Source organism: Pezoporus wallicus, unplaced genomic scaffold (assembly GCF_028554395.1).
Source record: "Pezoporus wallicus isolate ANWC-B61680 ecotype Strahan unplaced genomic scaffold, APGP_CSIRO_Pwel_v1 contig_3876, whole genome shotgun sequence".
Taxonomy (NCBI): domain Eukaryota; kingdom Metazoa; phylum Chordata; class Aves; order Psittaciformes; family Psittacidae; genus Pezoporus; species Pezoporus wallicus.
Window position 1 is genome coordinate 1,027,188 of NW_026636085.1, and position 20,416 is coordinate 1,047,603.

The 20,416-nt window shown below is 36.4% G+C and overlaps 2 protein-coding genes across 5 annotated transcripts in view; both read left to right on the top strand.

Moving 5' to 3' along the window:
• Nucleotides 1-20,416, top strand: part of LOC130593674 (metabotropic glutamate receptor 5-like) — a 254,570-nt gene that overhangs the window by 61,589 nt on the left and 172,565 nt on the right. The gene's annotated exons all lie outside the window — the stretch shown is intronic.
• LOC130593681 (metabotropic glutamate receptor 5) overlaps nt 1-20,416 on the top strand; it is a 255,284-nt gene that overhangs the window by 60,424 nt on the left and 174,444 nt on the right. The gene's annotated exons all lie outside the window — the stretch shown is intronic.

Consider the following 20,416-nt stretch of genomic DNA (forward strand, 5'->3'; position numbering starts at 1 on the left):
ATCTTTTGATAAGGATCCAGCAGGTAGCTGGGTCTAAGGTCCTTTAAGGCCTATGTGCCCCTGGTTTGATAATGTGGGAGTGTAGATGTCCCACATAAGTTCTCTGTTCCCTGCCTTCATAAAAATGACTACAGGCTTTAAGATTTCAGCCTGAGTTACTTTATTTTTTTCAGATTGTCAAAGTCTTTTACTCTTCTGAGACATTAAAATATGCTTCTTATGGCTGGTAAACCCGTAGGAGTGGTCTGTACCCCTCAGTGACCTATTCTGTGCTGGCAGTGATATCAGAGGAGAGTTATAATAATTTATGTCCTCAGAGACTTTGAGTTCTTCTTGCTCTGTGCGTCAGAAGCTCACACTCACGGGGTGCATGGGGAGATGCTCCCTGCACCTTTCTTTTTGACCACCACCTGCTGCGGAGGTTGCACAAGAGATTTAGTCACCAGAATATTTCCTTTTCTGTTAAACTTGGCAAAAACTAGAACTTGTAATACTCTCTGCTCAGTTATTCAGCCACCAACGTTTCTGTGATCAGGGAGAATGCGCAACAGTATTATGTGATTAGTGGGCAGCTGCTGTGTCTCTGCAACCATCCAGCGCAGAGAGAAACTGAATTTCAGTGTGTGCACCGAAACCCCTTTGGAAATATTGTGAGTTTGCTTTTGTGTTCAGTAACCCAGAAGAGATCTAGAGGAAATCTTATGTGAGTGAAATTCAAATGCAGGAATGTTATAGGGGACCAGCAATAAAGCACATAAAACTTCCGTGTGCTTCATAAGGGATTTTTCATTTAATTAGATCGATGGATGGTGGTTTTAAATTAAAATTCAAAGAGCAAAACAACTTACAGATCTGAAATCAATCAGGAAAAAACATGTAGCTTAAATAGGAGAGAAGGATCTCAATTGTCATAAGACAGTGAATAAAAAATAAAAGTTTCCCTTCTATTTTCACTCTTCTATGAATAAAGTACAGTAAGATTTCATTATACTCATCCCTACAGTCTTGAGTTCTGTAAACACAGATGTTACTGCAGGAGTCTCAATAGCATGATATGCTATTGAGGATGCGTATTCTTGATTCTCTGTAGAGAAAAAGTAAATCAGTGATCTTTGTGAAATTATTGCATTGAAGGAATTCTTTGCACTCCTGGACCACAGCAAATTCAAATTGTTAACACCTCTTCCTCATGATTCGCAGGTAAAAACCTGACTGGAGTACTCATTTACTCTCTGGGAATACTTCTTTAATAAGATGTTTTAATGACTGGAAGAAAAAATACAGGTTTAAAATGTTCTACTAGAAGCCACATGGAAAGTGTGGCAGGTATTAATTGAGAGACATTCTGGTTGCTTTTTAGTGGGGCGCATTAAGTGTTTTAAATGAATCCCATGTTTCCTCATGGGTAAGACAAGAGAAAAGAGACATACACAAAAACTGTTTGTGAATTCAGAGAATTTGAAAGCTAATATTGTTCTCTTCAGATAGAGATAAATACTACAAGCTTTAAACTGTTTTATTATTTTAATATTATTTATTTTATTATTATTTTATTATTGGTTTATATTTTAATTTTTCTAATAGCGTTTTCAGCAGTACTTTTAGCAATCCTAGTTGCCAATGGAAGAGAAAGAATTCCAGTTATAACCTGACCACAGAAAAAAGCCAGGCACCCATATTTGTCATATGATTCATTGTCTCTTACATTTGTTTTTTCTCCTTCAAACTTCTTCCTCTTCACCAACCTCATCCCCACTGTAGAAAACAGCTCATCCCTTTTTACTCTCCAAATTTTCCCCAGTTTTGCTGCCTTGATACCTTTATTTGATGTTTAGAACATTGCTGCCCTGGTAATTTCTACTGTAGTCAGCAGTTCTGTTAAGGTAGTACCACCTTTTGTATCTATAATATATCTCATTTCTACTGTGTTGCTATCTTCTAGTGTAATCACCGAAGTCAGATTTAATAATCTGCTCACACGTTATTACTATTTTCCCACCTGTAACACCAAGAAATATCTTATTAGCGTAGCAACAGATCACAATTGGTTTTCCAACTTAGGTCTAGCCAGTTGATCTCTCTAAAGCTTCAGGTACATGTAAAGGCAGTGGTCTGTCTACCATTATAAACTCCCAGTCCTCAGGAAAAGCCAGGATGGTTTAATGAAATAAGGGCATTCTAAATACAGAAAGTTTCTTAAGGCCTTTCTAGTGTAAAAAATGCTTCTTGGGATGCTTCATTCTAAGCATACACAAAGTAGGCTTAATTTTCCCTAGCCATCACTCCTCTCTGGAAATAAGATTTGGCTTTTTTTATTTCCTTTTTTCTGGAATAAGGCTCTGCAAGTGTGAAATGTGAGTTGTCTCAGGTGTTCTTTTGTAAGCATATTAATGTTAGTGATATGGAAAGAGAGATTCATTAAGGATATAGAGGGGTAGGCAGCCAAATTAACACAAGATTTCACAGATTTCTCCAATATCATAATCATTGACTTGCAGTTGCATCTCCAAGAAAAGAAGAAAAACTAACCCGTCTTGGATATACATCAGGTCGTAAACTCCTGGCTGTAGCTCTTTATGGATAATAGGGATAAGCCACGTGCAGTCAGGAATATGAGATATTCTGCAAAAATTAATCACAAGACATAGACAGGGATTTAGGAGGTGTTGGGTCCTCTGTGGAGGAGCTGGTGAAGGCACCAAGCTGCTGGAGGTGCTTCCTTAAGATGCTGAGACAGACCGAGCACTCTGAAGGAAAAGTTGTCCCCTTTGAACAAGCTTTGGCAGCTACCAGAAATGGGAATGTCCCAGCCTGCATACACCAAAGCTGACTAGCTTCAATAAAATGGAGCTTCCCAGAAGACAGCTAAAAGAAAGCTCTAACATTAAGTAAAATCAGAGACGGAAATGGGGAAGAAAGTCCTGTTTCTTCCATACGAAGGCAATTAAAATGGTTTAGCCACAGAAAGGTGGTTCAATTTGTAAGCACTGATATGGAATTAAAAACCTCAGAATAACATTACCTAGTACACATGCCTATTTTTGTTTTCTAGTCCACTGCAGAAGTGTGGGATTTTTGTTTTCTGTTTCTCTTTTCTCTCTCATACAGTTTCTTGGGTTTTTTTTGTTTAGTTGGTTGGTTTGGGTTTTTTTCTATTGTCTTTTGTTGTTGTTGTTATTTCATTGGGTTTTTTTTTCTGATACAATCAGCAGAACAAGCTTTTAGCCTAAGCCTCTTTTTCTTTAGCATTTTGCAATGAAGTAAATGTTTCAAAGAATAAGGGTGGAAAAAAGAAAAAGAGATACGTGTTTAGCCACTGAATGGAATACAATAAATTGTTCCTTGGCTAATCACAACATTGATTTTTAACATTGTGCACCATCAACAGGGAAGAAAGAAAAAGAGAAAAGGGCTGCTTAGGTATTTGAGAATTCTAGTTGTAATCTTTCACAGGATCTATAGACAATGGCATCTTGGAAGGGGGACTTGCTTTTATTAAGCAATAACTGATTGGAGATGAATAGTTTATCATTTCTGCAAAGAAGAATAACAAGAGAGCAATGGTTAATTCATCTGGACTTAGAAACAGGCACAAATAGAGGATGGATGGAGTTGGGAAGGTGCTCACAAGCCAGCTGTGTTTGTAGAACACTTTGATTAGTTTAGAGTAGCTTGAAGCAACTCTGTTAAATCCTTACAAATGTCTGGTTGCTGATAGAGAAAGCTGTACTCTAGAGCTTAATTGACCTGCTGCAGAATTTAGCCCTAATTTGGTGTGGAATAAAGTGCCTGACAATTTAATTTTTTTCCCTTAAGACAAAAGTTTATCAGAGATTTTTTATTCACTGTTTGTTTTCTTGTTATTGATTGTCAAGAAACAACTACAATTCAGTATATATTCTTAGTTTATAACATTTTTCACTGATGAGCCTGGAATTTGTGATCCAAGCTGTGTTCCCAAGGAGATAACATGAATTAGTAATGGTTTCCAACATTATAAATGAAACATTAAACTAAACTAAAGATTATCAACTATGATTTGCAATGTCTGCCCGACCTTTACCCTTTCTGGAGGAAACCAATAAAATAATACTGTAAAAAGCTGGTTAAGTAAAGCTAACTTTTAAATAAGGCTGTTTAGCCCTGTTTGATCCTGTTACAGCTGATATGGTATAGCAAGCAGTCCATGACAGGACAAAAGCTAAGTTCCCCATAGTGCTCACACATAATGACGGACATTCACAGCTTACTATATTATGAAGAATAGCAAAAAGCACTGAGGAAAAAAAATAATCAGAAAATTACTGCCTTTCTGCAGCAACTCAGTGCAAAAACTTGTGGGGAGCTGAGGGAAATTTCATGTTGTTTATCCTCTTTTATACAAATTTTTCATTTATCAACAGTGTGAAACTGAATGTGTGGAGTCTCCATTCTTGGAGATGGTCAAAAGCCATCTGGACAACAGTCCTGACCAACTGGCTCTCGGTGGCCCTGCTTGAGCAACACTGTTGGATCAGATGATCTTCAGAAGTCTCTTCCAGCTTCAGCCATGCTGTGATTATATGTCATTATATTCCGTCTGGGCAGAGCTGCATCAGTCCATTTTAACTGTAGACAAAGTATAGATAACAAGAGACATGTGTCTCCTACGTTGCCACCTATGTCTCCTACATCACCACCTGTATATCTTACATTTCCAGGCTGTTCACTCCTACCTTTACATGAAAGATGTATCATAAGATGCATAAGGAATAATACATTGCCTGTTATGAGAGGTGTTTAATTCACATGTACCAAAAAGGAAGTACAAGTCTCCTTATAGTTTTCTAATAGTCCTGGAAAGGCCAATAGGTTTTGGTAACGATCCTGGCCATGGATTTTGTGATAAACAAGCAGCTGCTTGAAACAACAGCTCTAACGAGCTGTGTGAAGTCCCATTAGTAAATTCAGGATTGGATGGAGTGAACAATCTGTAATTATCACTTTTTGGGCTGACACAGGGAAGAACAGCTTCCTTAGCTAGAAGCCTGAGTTAAAGAATTCTGTGCAGATTGATCTGCAGTACAGGCAGAAAAAAAGCTTCATTTTCTAGACCGAGCAAAGTAGAAAACATGACACGTTTATCAAATTGCTACAGCCTTCTCCCAAACCATTTCCGTTTGGTGTTTCTTAGACCTGAAGCAGGTTCAGTGAAATGAAAGGAAAAGGTCAGTTTGGGTCAGATCTCCTGGCTGTGTCCCCTCCCAACCCCTTGTGCACCCGCAGCCCACTCACTGGTGGGGTGGTGTGAGGAGCAGAAAAAGCCTTGACTGTGTAAGCACTGCTTAGCAATAGCAAAACCATTCCTGAATTGTCAATATTTTTCTTAGCACAAATCCAAATCGCAGCTCCATACCAGCTACTATGAAGTAAATTAGCTGTGCCCCAGGCAAAGCTCTACCCCTGTACAAAGGGAAAGCTAAGGTGAAAGGGGAAGGGATAGCTGAGGGGAAAGAAGGGAAAGCTAAGGGGAAAGGGGAAGGGATAGCTAACGGGAAAGGATAGCTAAGGGGAAAGGAGAAGGTATAGCTAACGGGAAAGGAGAAGGGATAGCTAAAGGGAAAGGAGAAGAGAAAGCTATGGGGAAGAGAAAGGAGAATGGGGAAGAGGAAGGGGAATGAAAAGAGGAAGGGGAAGAGGAAAGAGAAGGGGAAGGAGAAGGCAAAGGCAAAGGGTAAGTGAGGATTTGTAGAGGTCACTACAATAATACATACAACTCATAGTACAGTCTGTTTCTTTCCATCCACTTACATTTTGCTTAGTTTTCTTTTGATTGTTAAGGGAAAGTGTGAAGACAAAGACATCAGTTTGAGCAATGGATTTTCAAATCAGCATAAAGTTGTTTAATCTTTGCAATTACAAACAACTGAAATGATATTTAAACACAATGTAAGTAAACAGATAGATGATAGAAAACAGCAGGTATTTTCCTCATTATTACAAAAAACCTTGAAGATACACATGCACCTTTTCATCACGTTCCCAGTTAACATAATACAATTCACTTCAAGAGCTGCCGCAGTTTCCTCTGCTTTTTCAAATGGAAGGCATGCACTATTTGGTCAGATACTTCTGTACGACTTTGTTAAAAGAATACCCAGGTCACAGGCCTTAACGGTTAAAGGTGAATGGCAAATCCAAGCCCCTGTGAAAATGAGTTGCTAAATGCGTCTTAATTAGTCCTTTCAAAGCTACATTTTTGCACAAATGTAATTAATTTAAATTAGTTTTTAAGGGAACATGTCACAGAGTTAATAACTTCATAACTTACAAATACTGATGCAGAACACAGAATTGCCTTAGAAGTCAAAGGTGTTTCCGGGGGGATCTAGAAATAAATGCTCATGTGGCTATGCTAGATGCTAGCTTGCTTACTTCTAGAAGAACAGAGTTTCAGCAGTGTCATCTAGCATTCTAAGTAGATATATTTGTAATAAGCTGAAAAGGGATCATGAATGGCCACCGTGAGCTTAGGAATAGTTTTTTTTCTGATATTTTCATGTGTGGAACATGAAAAGTATGCAATATTTCTAAGAGTGTTTTCCCACAACATTGTTTTGTTAATATGTATTTTTGTGATCATTTTAACACTGTCTGACATTTATCTCTAGGAAAAAAATTAAAAGCTTTCTTCAAGTTTTATAAATGAAATATTTAAAGAACTAGTATCATGAGACTCAGTCTAGTCTACTGTACACGGAAAAAAACATGTAGTTAGATGAAGGCAGTAATACTTGGAGCAAAAACTCCATTGTGGATGCAATAATGAATCATTTGTGTTTAAAAAAACCCAAACATATGGCTGAATTATTTGCAGAATTATAGCTAAATCCATTCTGCTGACAAAGTATTCATAATAAAAATTTGTATTGACCCTAAAAAAATGCTTCTTGATCCATGTAAAGGTTGTTATAGTTTATTGCACAACATAATCTCACTATAAATAGATTTATGCACAAGAATACATATCTGTTCATTTTTAAATTACAATCTTCAAATAGCTATCAATGACCAGGGTTGTGTGGTTAATTGAAAGATTGGTATATCCTCTTTACTCAAACCACCATATCTTGCTTCCATTTGCAAAATAAATTAATCCAAACATCTGTGACTTCTGCCCTTATTTTGCTTTGTGCACAAATGAATAAAGGAGAATTGATTCAGCTCTGGTGCTCGCAAGTTATTTAAATGTAAATATCATAAAATCTTTATATATGCATTAGATGCATCTATTTTTCTATTATCCTGATACCTTCTTTTGCCTCTGTACCTGAAGATGGATTTCCACTCCCACCTTTTCTCTGCTAACATCTTTCTGAATGTGACTATAAATATATTCTGTTTACCCTGATCATAAATAAGGAAAAAGACTGTATACTTACAGAGAGCTTTACCCTCCTTAGGGCACAGTAGGATAAGTTACCATTTATCAAGTCCTAAATACTTTTCAGTGTTCTTTAGTATGGAAAGTGTTTCTGACACTGAAATGCTCCAATGCTTCAGTGGAAAGGCTGTAGGTTGAAAGAGAAACATTCATTGGAAAATTTTCCTCTTTCCTAGAGGGCAAGGATTCAATTTTGACATGAACCTTCAACTGCTTGGCCCTTCTTAGTCCTTGCTAGTGAATTTATAAACAGATGAATAACATGTTTCAGGCCATTGACGCTGATGACTGTAAGCAGTAGTCAACTGAGGTTTTTAGCTTAGCATTTTATCTCCCATTCCAACGCACTGCAGCTTTATTTTCCTCAGATAGATATTTATACTGCAATGGAGCTTATTTATGATTGGGAATTTTTGAACAGTCTGCAGTGAAAGGACAACTCTCCAATAGCCTTTGAGGTGCTAGCAATTCACACAAGAAGTACTCCAAATCTGCTACTGCAATCAGTCATGTCAACAGTCCTCTCTCAAACCTTGGCCTCCAAACCTTCATCCCTGGAGTCTCTCAAGCACTTTGAGCATAAGAGGACATCCACTAGAATCCCTCTATTACTTCGAAGTCCGGCACCAGATTTTGCAACTGCCCTATCTAGACATTGTTGACCCCTTACGGAAGCTCATTAAATCCCTTCTCCAGTCAAAGAACAAAATGATTTTGTTTGTAGCCACTTATTTGGTTTGAAAGACTATAGAAGCTACTTAATTGTGTTTCTTTATCAGCTTGCCAGCCAGGGCTCATGGAAGATGGCTTCTCAACTTTAGAATATTAAAAAATGCTTTGTCCCTTGTCATTGATACATCACATGGAAAATTCTCATTACATTTGCCTTCTCTTTTCCCTTGAGACCTGTATTACAGCATATTTTTCTCATAAAATAAAGACTTTACAGGCATTAGTGTTTCCCTTTTGTCAAATACTTAATGTCATCACCAGTACATTTATGTTTATTCCTTATATTGGAAAAGCTCACAGGGAAATTACTTTAGAACTCTATTAAGCTGACATTAATCTGAAAGACAGAAGAACAGAAGTGTTAACTAAAAGAAAAGTTAACAAGCTCATATTTACTTCAACAATTTTACTCTGTCATATTTATTTCATACAAATGCCTTTTCAATCCAGTTTTAAAGAAACAGATATACCAGCTGTCCCGGATTTGACATTGATGATTTATTTCATATTGCAGCTCCTCTATCTGGAAAGCTATTCTGACCAAAGTAATTTAGTAGCTGTCTCTTTGACAGCTTAAGTTCATGTCCCTTGTTCTTGGATTTGGCATTTCCTCAACCAGCCTTGTAACAATTACCCTTCACTTTGCAGTTCTGTATATTAAAAAGCATAAGGCAAAATTACTGATCTATTGCCTTGGTTTTGACTGTATGGTTCTCTTTTGCATTGAATCTGCCATCAATTGCCTTAACTGCTGAGGATGGCTTGCAGGGTTTAGAACTGTTAGTAATGATGCTGCATCTGATGGATAGGAGTTGTAACCTTGCAGCTGACAACACCAGCAGTTTACTGTGGGGAAATGATGTAGGTTGTTTGAGTAAGAAGACATTTTATGTCAGGCTCCAAGCTGTATCCCGCTGTCAGCAGCACTGATGCTGCAACTAAACAAACCCCATGCTGGTAAAACAGATTATTATGAGATTGGTCAATGGTAACACGTCTGCCAAATATTTGATAGCTTCATGCTTTTTATCCAAACATTTTAAAGAGCTTAGTTGCATATTTAGCTTGCAGATAATACTAACAATGTTTAGATTTAGCATAGTGAAATCAGTGTCTTGGGAGCCATATTCAGTGTGAAATGTTTTGATTAGGATAAAACCAGGGTAATCTTTTCCCACATGAACATCTCTGCCAGCACGTATCATGCCAGCAGAGGGGCAGCAGCAAATCCCCTACTGTGTAAACAGCTGGTCTGAGAGGTTTCACAGAATGTCATCAGGGAAATCCTATGGCTTGTCTCTTTGGTTCCCTCACTGTCTCTCACTTATCCTCCATGTCTTCCAGAGTGTTTGAGCTAAACCTGTGTCAATAATTTTAATTTCTAGATAACTGTAAGTTTTCAGTGTTCCCTTTCCCATCAGAAAGTTTTGCTAGAGCAGAATGTGACCTCACGAATCCTAACATCCATCACTTTTGCCCAAATGCATGGTAAACGTGATGCATTTCCAAGAACCCATGTATCCAGAGGAGACTTTTCTGCTTCTCTTAGCAATGTTCTACCTCCTTATAAGAAACAATCTGAACCTCCCCAACTGCGTTATCTGATACTATGATCTGAGGTCACATAGTACAAGTCTGTCGCATAAAACAGCATTATGCTTCCAAACACAGACCACCCTTACCCCCAGTGATCAGATCTGATGATTGATTGTATTAGGAACATATTCTGCATAGAATAATAGCTGTTCCAGTTTTCTTTACATCAAGCCTTTCAAAGTTCCATACCAGTATATGGAAATGGAGCTTGTATACAAACATAACCTGATGCTTTTGTTGACATCACCATAATATTGTTTAAACTAGAAAAATGTTAAGTCCTCTGAGGAAAGTGAAAAAATAAACCTGTCCACAGCCACCATCTGTTATTTATGTAGTGTACAGTATTTACTTATGGAAATGATCACTTAACTGACAGTTGTCTGACATGAAGTACTCCAAAACTGATTTGGTTTACTTAAAAGCTGCATGCAGCGCATGTCCTAAACCTGATGTCTCTGATGTGCTAAAGCTCAGAACAGCTGGTAATGTTAAACCAGTGTGTATAAAACCAGTTTTTATTAGCCTCATTGAATTTCCCAAATAAGAATTTTAAAATTGCTAGCAAAAATGCAATGTATCAAATTTATTCATTTTGGAAAAAAAGCAGCCTTTCAGAAGTGTTTTAAGTGAACGCTCTGCAAACCTGATTGCCGTTTATAACTTGAGGCTTTGTTTTCGTCACTGAGTCTTTTGTAATATGTATTTATGATCTTGCATTATCAGATTAATCTAGAAAATTGACAGATGAGGAAGAAAATTAAATCTTTACTGAACTTCTAAATAACTTCTCTTTACCTACTCCTTTTGTTTGCATGTAAATAGTACCTTTTTTTGGACAGGTAAATTGATTCAAATATAGTCAAGAATCATAGAACGGTTTGGGTTGGAAGGGACTTTGCACATCATCCAGTTCCAATCTCCCTATCATGGTCAGGGACATCTTCCACTAGACCAGGTTGATCCAAGCCCCATCCAATCTGGCCTTGAATGCTGCCAGGGCTGTGAATTCACTGAAAGTACCTGGTACTTTTGTTTCTATTAATTATTGTTATTATATTTCCACCTAACTTTCTATACAAACTGAGGAAAAGATGTAGAAGCTCAACTAACACTGACGTGTTCCATTTCAAAAGGGTAAATAAAATATTTGAGTATTTTACAGGGATTATCATGATTTATGGTTATCATATCACATTCCTAGGTTTCAGCAAGATCTGTAATTGTCACAGCATAGAACTGCTCTTAATACTAATGTGATTTCAAGAACTTTGATCTGCCTAATCTGTTCTAATTATGCAAACCATTTATGTTACTGTCAACAATGAAGTACTTAGAAATCAGCTTTACAATCATGATTTTATCTTGCAGTATTATTGCAGCAAAGCAGACAGGATCTGAGAGAACAATGTAAATATGATAATTCACCAACAGATCTTTCTTATCCTCCTAGGACAGTCAAGTGGAAATTGTGATTTCTTCAAGGAGTTTTACTGTTTTCTCTCGGTATTTTTAACACGATTCCTCTGTTTGTTTCACTGTACAGATTGATTACAAACCATGTGCTGTGAACACTGACCACTGAAAATTGAAGATGTGTCAGTTAGTTGTCATTTACTGTGCAGGTTGAGCTAAGGCAGCTTCGCTTCTCTCCCCCTCTGGTCCAGAACTGTAGTGTCTGCTCCCAAGGCCCACAAGGCTACAAGAGGTGCAGAACTCTTATTTCTTCCCTCATTCAGGTTGGATTTGTGTCCCACAAGAAATGTTATGAAAGGAATTAATATAGTTCATAATCACAGAAAGGGAAGACATAAAACATAGTGTTTCTTCACAGAAGAGCAATTTGAAGAATAGTAGGAGTGCTCACTGTCTTAACCTTGCATCAGACCTCATTCCTAATAAGAGCAGTAATAGGAATAGACTATTATTAGATTTATCAGCAAGATTCAGTTTATTTTGCTCTATTTAGGTACAAACAAATGCAATTACACATTTGATTTGCTAAAGTCAGTTGAAAAGGGGTTTGGTAGAGTTAGGATGACATTTAGATTATATGGCCTTTTCATTCACTTATTGGTTAGAGAATAATTAAGTCCTGGAAAGAGTGGCTGACTTTTTTCCTTTATCTTTTCTTGTTTTCCTTCCCTTTCCTTCCCTTTCCTTCTTTTTCCTTCCCTTTCCTTCCATTTTCTTCCCTTCCCTTCTTCAAGACATAGGAACAATCTGAAAGAGTAGAGAAATGCAGTGCATGGTATTGAGTTGAATGAAATTCCTCTTGAAAAATGTGTTTGTTTCTTTCCATGAAAAGCTTTTTAAAAAAATAAAATACAAACATAAGACAAAAAATCTGTAATACCATTTTTTCCATACAGCTTTACCTGTTTTACAGAATATCAATGATATGCCAATAGCAATGACTACAGCAAAATGACATGTCACGTCACTTCAGAATATGATGATTGTCATATTCTTCACAACTACTATTTTTGCAATTATACAAGACATTTTGTTCTTAATGCATGATATGATTGTCATCTCAAAATGGATATACAATGATGCATCATTTTCCTCTACTATTTACACATTCTGAAATACCATAAAAAAATGGCAACATGAATTTATGCCAGAAATGTATCTTAATCCTCAAGTTTCATTTGAAGTTTTGTTTTATAAAGTAACTGTTTTTGAAAAGTTTTCCAAATTTTCATTTTACAGTAAGTTCTGAACTTTTGGTTTCAATTTCAGTCTGAAAAGCGCTGAAATGCTTATTTATTGTTTTTAAAATAGACTAACGAAATGTTGGCCGTATCTTTCTGTTACAGTCTCTGTGTTTCACAAGTAGTTCTTTTATTGAAGTAATATTGTTTTTCTATATTTACAGTTATTGATTAATGTAATAAACCCATTTTAGAATCTGATTATTTCCCACTGAAACTCCCTTATTGACCTTAAAAGGCTCAAGATCTTAATAACAGATAGCATGCATAGTTTAATAATGGACAGTTTAAATTCTCACTGTAATTCCCTTGTACTTGTATATTGCTGGCAGTGTATGCAGCTGCAGAATCTCTCAGTTTTTGTGCAAGATGAGTTGAAATTATTTGAACCCCACAGAAACTATAAATAGTATTTCTGAAAGCAAGAGGGTGGTAAAAATCAAGGGTAAAAAGTCTATAGCAGTTAGAGCTGCCTTTTTCTCTGATGGGTTGGTTAGCTTTATTGTTTTATGACATCACAAAGAAACAAGGGGAGGAAGAAAATACATCAGGCTTTGTTTCATAACATTTCAGAAAGAATGTAGCTGAAAACATGCCTGCAAGTTGAAGTGTGAAAGTAATAATCTCATTGTCTCTTCTATGTGAACATTTACGTCTGTTGTTTTAAGGCCTATGCAAGGACTAGGACCTATGTAAGCCTTATGTATAACATATGTAGGGGACCTATAAGGATGCTGGGGAGGGACTATTCATTAGAGACTGTAGTGACAAGACAAGGGGTAATGGGTTCAAACTTAAACAGGAGAAGTTTAGAATGGATATAAGGAAGAAACTCTTTACTGTGAGGGTGGTGACGCACTAGAATGGGTTGCCCAAGGAAGGTGTGAATGCTCCATCCCTGGCAGTGTTCAAGGCCAGGTTGGACAGAGCCTTGAGTGACATGGTTTTTTTTGAGGTGTCCCTACCCATAGCAGGGGGGCTGGAACTAGATGATCTTAAGGTCCTTTCCAACCCTAACTATTCTATGATTCTATGTATGGTCTATGTAAGGACTGTCCCAGTTGGAGAAAATCTTAATACAGAAATAAACTACCTTAAAAGAAAAAAATCTGTTTCCAATGTCCTGGAATGTCATTATGTCCTTGAACTTCCAACCTGACCATAATTACTTTTATTTTAAAGATCTGTACATTATACATTTCATCAAAGACATTTTATGCAATTACTACTTTCAAGCAGCAGATCAGTGGGATTGCGTGGTGGTTTTGGTCTTTGCTCTGAATTTTTACAATTATTATCTTGAAATAAGAAAAACATAGTCAAAATATTTCCAAATCATTTCACCACAACCATCACTTTTCTAATTCTGTCTCTACCGTTCACTGATATTTGTTCTGAATATTATTCTTCATATTTTAGAACAGAGTCTTCAGAATAGCTCATCTATCTCCTTCTTTTTGACAAAGCTTTTGAATTTCACTGAGTTCCCTGCATCGCATAAGTTGTACTTGACTTTGTGAGTTGAAGACATCTGTAGTTGATTGATTCAGTTGTTCTGTTGTTCTGTATATTGATCAGCTTAACCAGAGAGACATTCTTGCTTCTAGTTCCAAGTTTCTGCAAGAAATAAGCATTTAACATCTGATGGCTTCCCTCCTTCAAAACTGCATGGCCCAGCTGCAGGCATGTAGGCTAGGTCAAGTCAGAAATATACTTCATTGTGGTCTGCTGTTACACTGGCCCACCACCCTGTAGATAAAAGTCTCTTACTTTTGTGAACAGCTCAACATCATACTAGCATCAGCCACTCTATTATGTATCATAATCAAGTCACCCTGCTCTTATTTCTCACAAACTGAAGAGATCAAGCTTCATTAGTTTGGAATACAAGGCATTTTCTTGAGTCTTGGAAAATGTCCTGTGGGGTTTTACCAACCCTTTTCCAGAAAATGAGAATACTGGTATATTTTAGCAAGTAGAAATGGACTGTCCATCTCATCTAATATTGAAGCAAGAGGGTATATGGATGCTGTGATATTGTTGTGGCAATAACAGGGAAGCTTTATCCTACTGGAAGATTTTCTTTCTAATGATGATCACACACTAGAGTTTTCCAGACTTTTCCAGTTTTTTCCTGCACTCTCACTTATGTGAAAGTATTGCTTTGCATTTAAGCTGCAACAACCTGTATCTTATGATCTTTATTGACCCAGCTCTTGTCGATTATGGAAGCTGGGGATCTTCATAGCTGCAGAATAAACCTTCAATTGATGCAAAGATTAGGCTAAAAATTCTAATTTTTCATTGGATCTGACTGAGAACCATCAGAATTGGACCAGTCACCACCCAAGGCCTTCAAACTAACCCTGAACACAGGGCATCATTCTGCATTACATCTCTAGCTAGCTAGGTTCTATATCAAGTCCCTTTCAAGTCACCTTTTAACTTAAAAAGTCAAGAAAATTCCAAATTAAAACTTAAGCTCCGTCATTAATCACCCTTATAATGTCAACATACTGCTATATGTATGATGGTTATCGCACTGGTGGAGAAGACTGCAATAATGATGTATAATGACATCAGGTAAGGACAGCGTGTCAGCCATAAATCCTAATTTACTTGATTGTTTCTCTCTGAGTCAGGCCACAATATGGACATTTATTACAGTTTGAGTCCCTCATTTTCTGCTACAAGTACAGAGTGTCAGTGTAGATGAGGAGGGCTCGAAACAACTTTAAACAGAACATGAGCATTCTGAAAAGCGTCCTTCATTTAGTAGTTCACCTGATAGCTCAGCTTCTCCTTCTGAGCTTGAGAAAGCCCTTTCTCCCTTGGACCAGGACATATTTGTACCACCAGTCATGGATGACTGAATGCCTCTCTGACACAACCTTAATTGAAACCTGGTAGCAAGTGTTCTCTGCACCTTCTTCCATCCTTCTAACACAGAGGAAAATTGTCCCTCTCAACTAGAGAATATAAGGACAAGCAAAACCTGCTGCCTACTTGCATATGATAATCTGCTGAAAAAAATACATTCTCTCCACAAGTCAAATGTATAGCATGAAGTTTGTTTGGTTTTATTAAACTAATTGCTTACATGCTTTTAGCTTATATGAAACTGAGATTAATACTTTTAAAATGGAAGAGTGTTCTTATGTATGTATGTATGTAGTAGTGATTGATTGACAGTTCTGGAGAACAAACATTTGTATATAAGAACAGAACAGACATAATAAGTGAAAATCAGTATGACTACCCCTTCCACAATGTCATGCTTGAGTGTGTGCAAGAAGAAAGAATTTATAAGTGTGTAATGATAGCCATTTGATTTTTCAATCTTTTTCCTGAAGCTGCCAACCTGTATGTATACAAATGGAAGGCCAAATCTAGTGGTGACATCTCCTGACAATGACCTATTAGGCCTTTAAAGTCAGCCCAACAGACTGTTACCAGATAATAATCAGTGTGAGTTTTTGCACCTAAAATTGATGGCTGGCTGCCCAGGAGGAATAGAAGACTGTTTTCTTTCACCATTCACAGGGTTAGAATATAAAGTAAAAGAAAAAAAATGCAGAAAACAATACAAAATCTGTATAATAAGTATGAGAAGATAAAAAATCAGTCTTACGGTAATTCTATTGCCTGAAATTGAGTACCTTCCCAGAACCTTCTCTAGACGCACCTTTTACAGCATCAAACAACAAACTACGTTAATATATAGGCACAATGTTGTTCTAAGAACTGTTGTTTAAAAATGCATTTAGTTTTGGGATCATTTTATTTAAATACTTATTCATAACAATCAGTCAGAGTGAGGACTATGAAAACAAGAAAAAACAGGTTTATCTTTTCATTGGACCATATTCTTGTTCTGCGTGTGTCAGAATAGCACCATTATAGCACCAATAACTTTCCACTGGAAAGAAATGTGTTTGTTAAATTGTTCCAATTACTCCTATAAACCTTTGTGAAGATTAACAGTATAATTACCTCATTGTTCATTTTGTTATAATTAAAAGAAATAAAAAATTCTGTATGAGGTTTGAATTCTGTGTATAAATTTGCAGTTAGCAGCACAGTTCGTTCCTTTACTAAAGTGGCAACTCTTACACAGAAGTTACTACAGATGCTTGCCTAGCTGATGCTAGACAGGCACTGCTGTGAAAATCCTCTAACACATGTTTTAGAGATTCCTTGTGTTGACACATTTTTAAGCTACAGTACAAGATTACATAAAGATCTAAAAAATCTACATAGTAGACCTCTAAATTTAAATGAAATTTAATGGACTTTGCATGTCCGTTTGTGTCTCCTATTCTGTTAAGTAATCAGTGAATGAGTCACACAAGTTGTTCTTCATTTGTGTGAGCTAAACAGATTGATTCCCTCCACTCTTTTGTTACACAATATAGTTTCTAATTATTTTGATGGTCTTTATCCAAATGATCATTGATTTATCATTCTCCTTGTTGTTTTATACAAAATTAGTCTAACGCTAGCAGTTATATCAAAGCCAAACATATCAATAAGGTGACCCTTTATTCTGCTTCAGTCTATCTCAGGTTATACAGGGCCTTTGAACATACCACTGCCCAGCAGTCTATGCTTAGCTACTGAATTCTCTTAAGTCCTTTTCAGGAGCCACTGAATAGAGATTTCCATTCTACAAATATGTTCCTAGACATATAACTTCACATTTGGCTTTATTCAAGCACTTCACTAGTTCATGCCCAACTTGCTGAATCATCCAGGATGTTCCATAACTTTGGTCTATTTTTGTTTATATTTTTGCAGCTTGTCTCTCTTCATGCTATTTTTGGAATTGATTAACACATCTTATTTTTTCTCCAGGCCTTTAATCGGAACATTAAATGCCAGAAGGTCCAGGATTACTCCCTGCAGGATCTGGCTACATTACATTCATTTTTACATGATTTAGAAATTATCAGTCAATTCTTAATGTGATGTTTAATATCTAAGATACATTTTTTCAGGTTTCTTGATTAAAATATTGTGAATTACTAGGTTAAAATATATCTTATCGACACTATTAACTTTATCAAACAATTTTCTAATTTAATTTCAAAAATTATGTTGGTTTGATAACACCACATCCCATTAAAGATTATACTTAATTAATTTTTCTTTTTAGTTGGTTAAACTTCATTATTTTCTTTGGTTAGGATTTATATCAAACAGATATGCCTATTCTGCCAAAATTCAACCAAAAGCTACTGGTTTGAGAACAGACTGTGTGGTAGACTGTCTGGAAACAGATAAAATGGTAGCGCCTGAAATGATTTTCAGTAATAACAGGCAGAGTGAGGTGCCCCTTCCACTTCTTCGAAAATAAGATCTGCTACTGAAAAGAAAATCGATGGCAATAACTTATTTTTCACTGCTATTGTTATGAATCCCAGAAGCACTAGTAATTGCTTCTACATAATAACCAGAGTTTAAAAGGTGGATTATAATGAGAATTTTTAACTCACATTTTCAAGGTTTTCACTCAGTTGTATACTCTGTATTCATTGTATACTCTGTTTATTTTTGTGACTAAGATGCATAAAATTTATTGAGGTATATTTTATTTGTTGTTTGGCAAGTTACTTTTGAAGGAAGCGACATCCTTTTGAAGGACATTAAGATCTTGCGTTTTTAGTTTATTTCTTATTATATTGGTATCAAAAGGGAATATTTCACTCTTGCTTGTATCACCCTATATATTTTTGTATCACTCTACATATTTTGTATATTTTTTTGTATTTTATTTTGTATGTTATGGATGTAATATTTATCAAAAGGTGTCCGATTTTAAATACATATCCTAATTGTTTATTTTCTGTAAGTGACTGATTCACAGAACAGAGGTATTCCATCCTAAATTAGGGATTCACTGAATATATCTTGCAGCTCTAATTTTCTATTTTAATCTTGGAGAATTTCAAGTATCCGAATAATTCCATTCTCGACGTCTGGATACCTCAGAAAAACTGATTGCAATGCCCACTTTGTGTCTAAATAAAGGATGAATTCCAACATATCATCATTGTTCTCATCTCAAAGAAAAACAACTGGCATTTGAAAGATGAACATCTACAGGCAAAACCTAAACAAAACAAGAATCAGAAAAAGATCAAAATACTGTGCATTGACATTTTCTGAATTTAATTTTTTCATTTTTTATTTGACATCTCAGTTCTCAACTCTTGTTCAGAATAAGAGGAAATGATGAGTGGAATAATCCTAGCTGTTACAGAAACCCTTGCTTCTGCTTAGCTCTTAATTTTTGCTCCTATGGACACTCATAGAATCATAGAATCATTGAATAGTTAGGGTTGGAAAGGACCTTAAGATCATCTAATTCCAACTTCCCTGCCATGGGCAGGGACAACATCACCTGTTGCAATTTATACATACTTTTAAGTTGTTAATGATCCTCCAAGTTATTAATTTCCCCTTTTAAGGAAACTTTTTAAAGTTGGACCAGAATACAAGCAAATAAAACAAAGTTTTCTAGAGGACTTTAATTTCAGATTAAGACATTGAAATATACCTTTCATATATACCTGAAGGTTGGCAGGAGGAGTTGTTTGAGAATCATCTAATTGCCTTGTAGTGATGGACATCTAATTGAAAGCAATAGTGGTTTCCAAAAACCCTTTTGTTAATATATACCTACATGCATGGGTGTATGTGAACTGTTGGTCTAAACTTCCATGATGGTCATTAGAGATCTATTCAGTGAAGCCTAGAGACTAGCTATTTCACCAGAAAGTAGGCACCAAGTTTAATACAGTTGTCCTGGTTGATCTCCAGCTTCCAGTCAAAAAGGATATGTATATCCTGTATGTCCTGAATCATGTATGCAACTCAGTGTAGATTCCTAAAGTGAAGTGCCTTGACTGTCTGTGTCTGAACTGGCCCTCACCCTTGCTGCCTCTAAGGTTCTATCTACACTATTGTAGTAATTATAATCCAGAGTTACTCCTGAACCGCAGGCCCTGAATTAGGTACACTACAGTATGTATCATACCATATATTGCCTATAGCACTCTGTTAGCTGTGGTGCTGGTGACAGTTTGCTCCAGGGAACGAAGTACATGCAAGTTGCCTCTACTCTATGCAATCTTCCAACACTATCTCAATGGACCTTGTGTTGCCAAAGCACTAAATTATACCCTTATGCTTACTCAGGCTATAGATAAACTTCAGTGTCATGGTCTGAAAAAGCCATGTGACATGGGCATGTGAAGCTTAGAAGAGACATTATTGCACATTCTGGACACAGAGACTAGGATTCAGTTGCTTAATTCTAAATATTCAGTGTTATTTTATATGTTAACCAATATCTCACCTTGCCTTCAGCTGCTGCTCCAGAAGGATTTGGGGTTCCTGTAAAGCCTGTGCCATTTGTGCCAACTCTGTGCAGATGGTTTGGTTACACTAGGGCATACAAACGGCACTGGGAGTCAATAATCCATTTTTGTAGTGGTAATTTTAATAATACAGATACAATTTTTATCATGTAGTTCATAACGATAATGATAATATTGGCATGTTTTCTTTTAAACTTTCCAAGTCCTTCCATTGCACAAATTGAGGAAAAAATCTTATTTCAAAAGCCAAATGAAAATTCTGCCTTTACATTTGCAGGGAACAAGATGGAAATGTCAGCCAAGTACATTCTCGATTCTGAGGACCAGAAGGCAAATAAGTAGAACCCCACACTCACTAATGATACCTCATATTATTTTTGGTCAGTTTAATTCTTTCTTTAATTTTGGAAGTCAGTGCACATGAAGTCCCTGCTACTTTTGTTTACTTATAGTCAGTAATATTACACTTATTCAAAGCAAGCTTAGGGGCAATCTTTCTCCTTAGGGGAAAGAGCTAACCACCAATGCACTGTAGGAAAAAATCATTAATTAACAAGTTGTAGAAA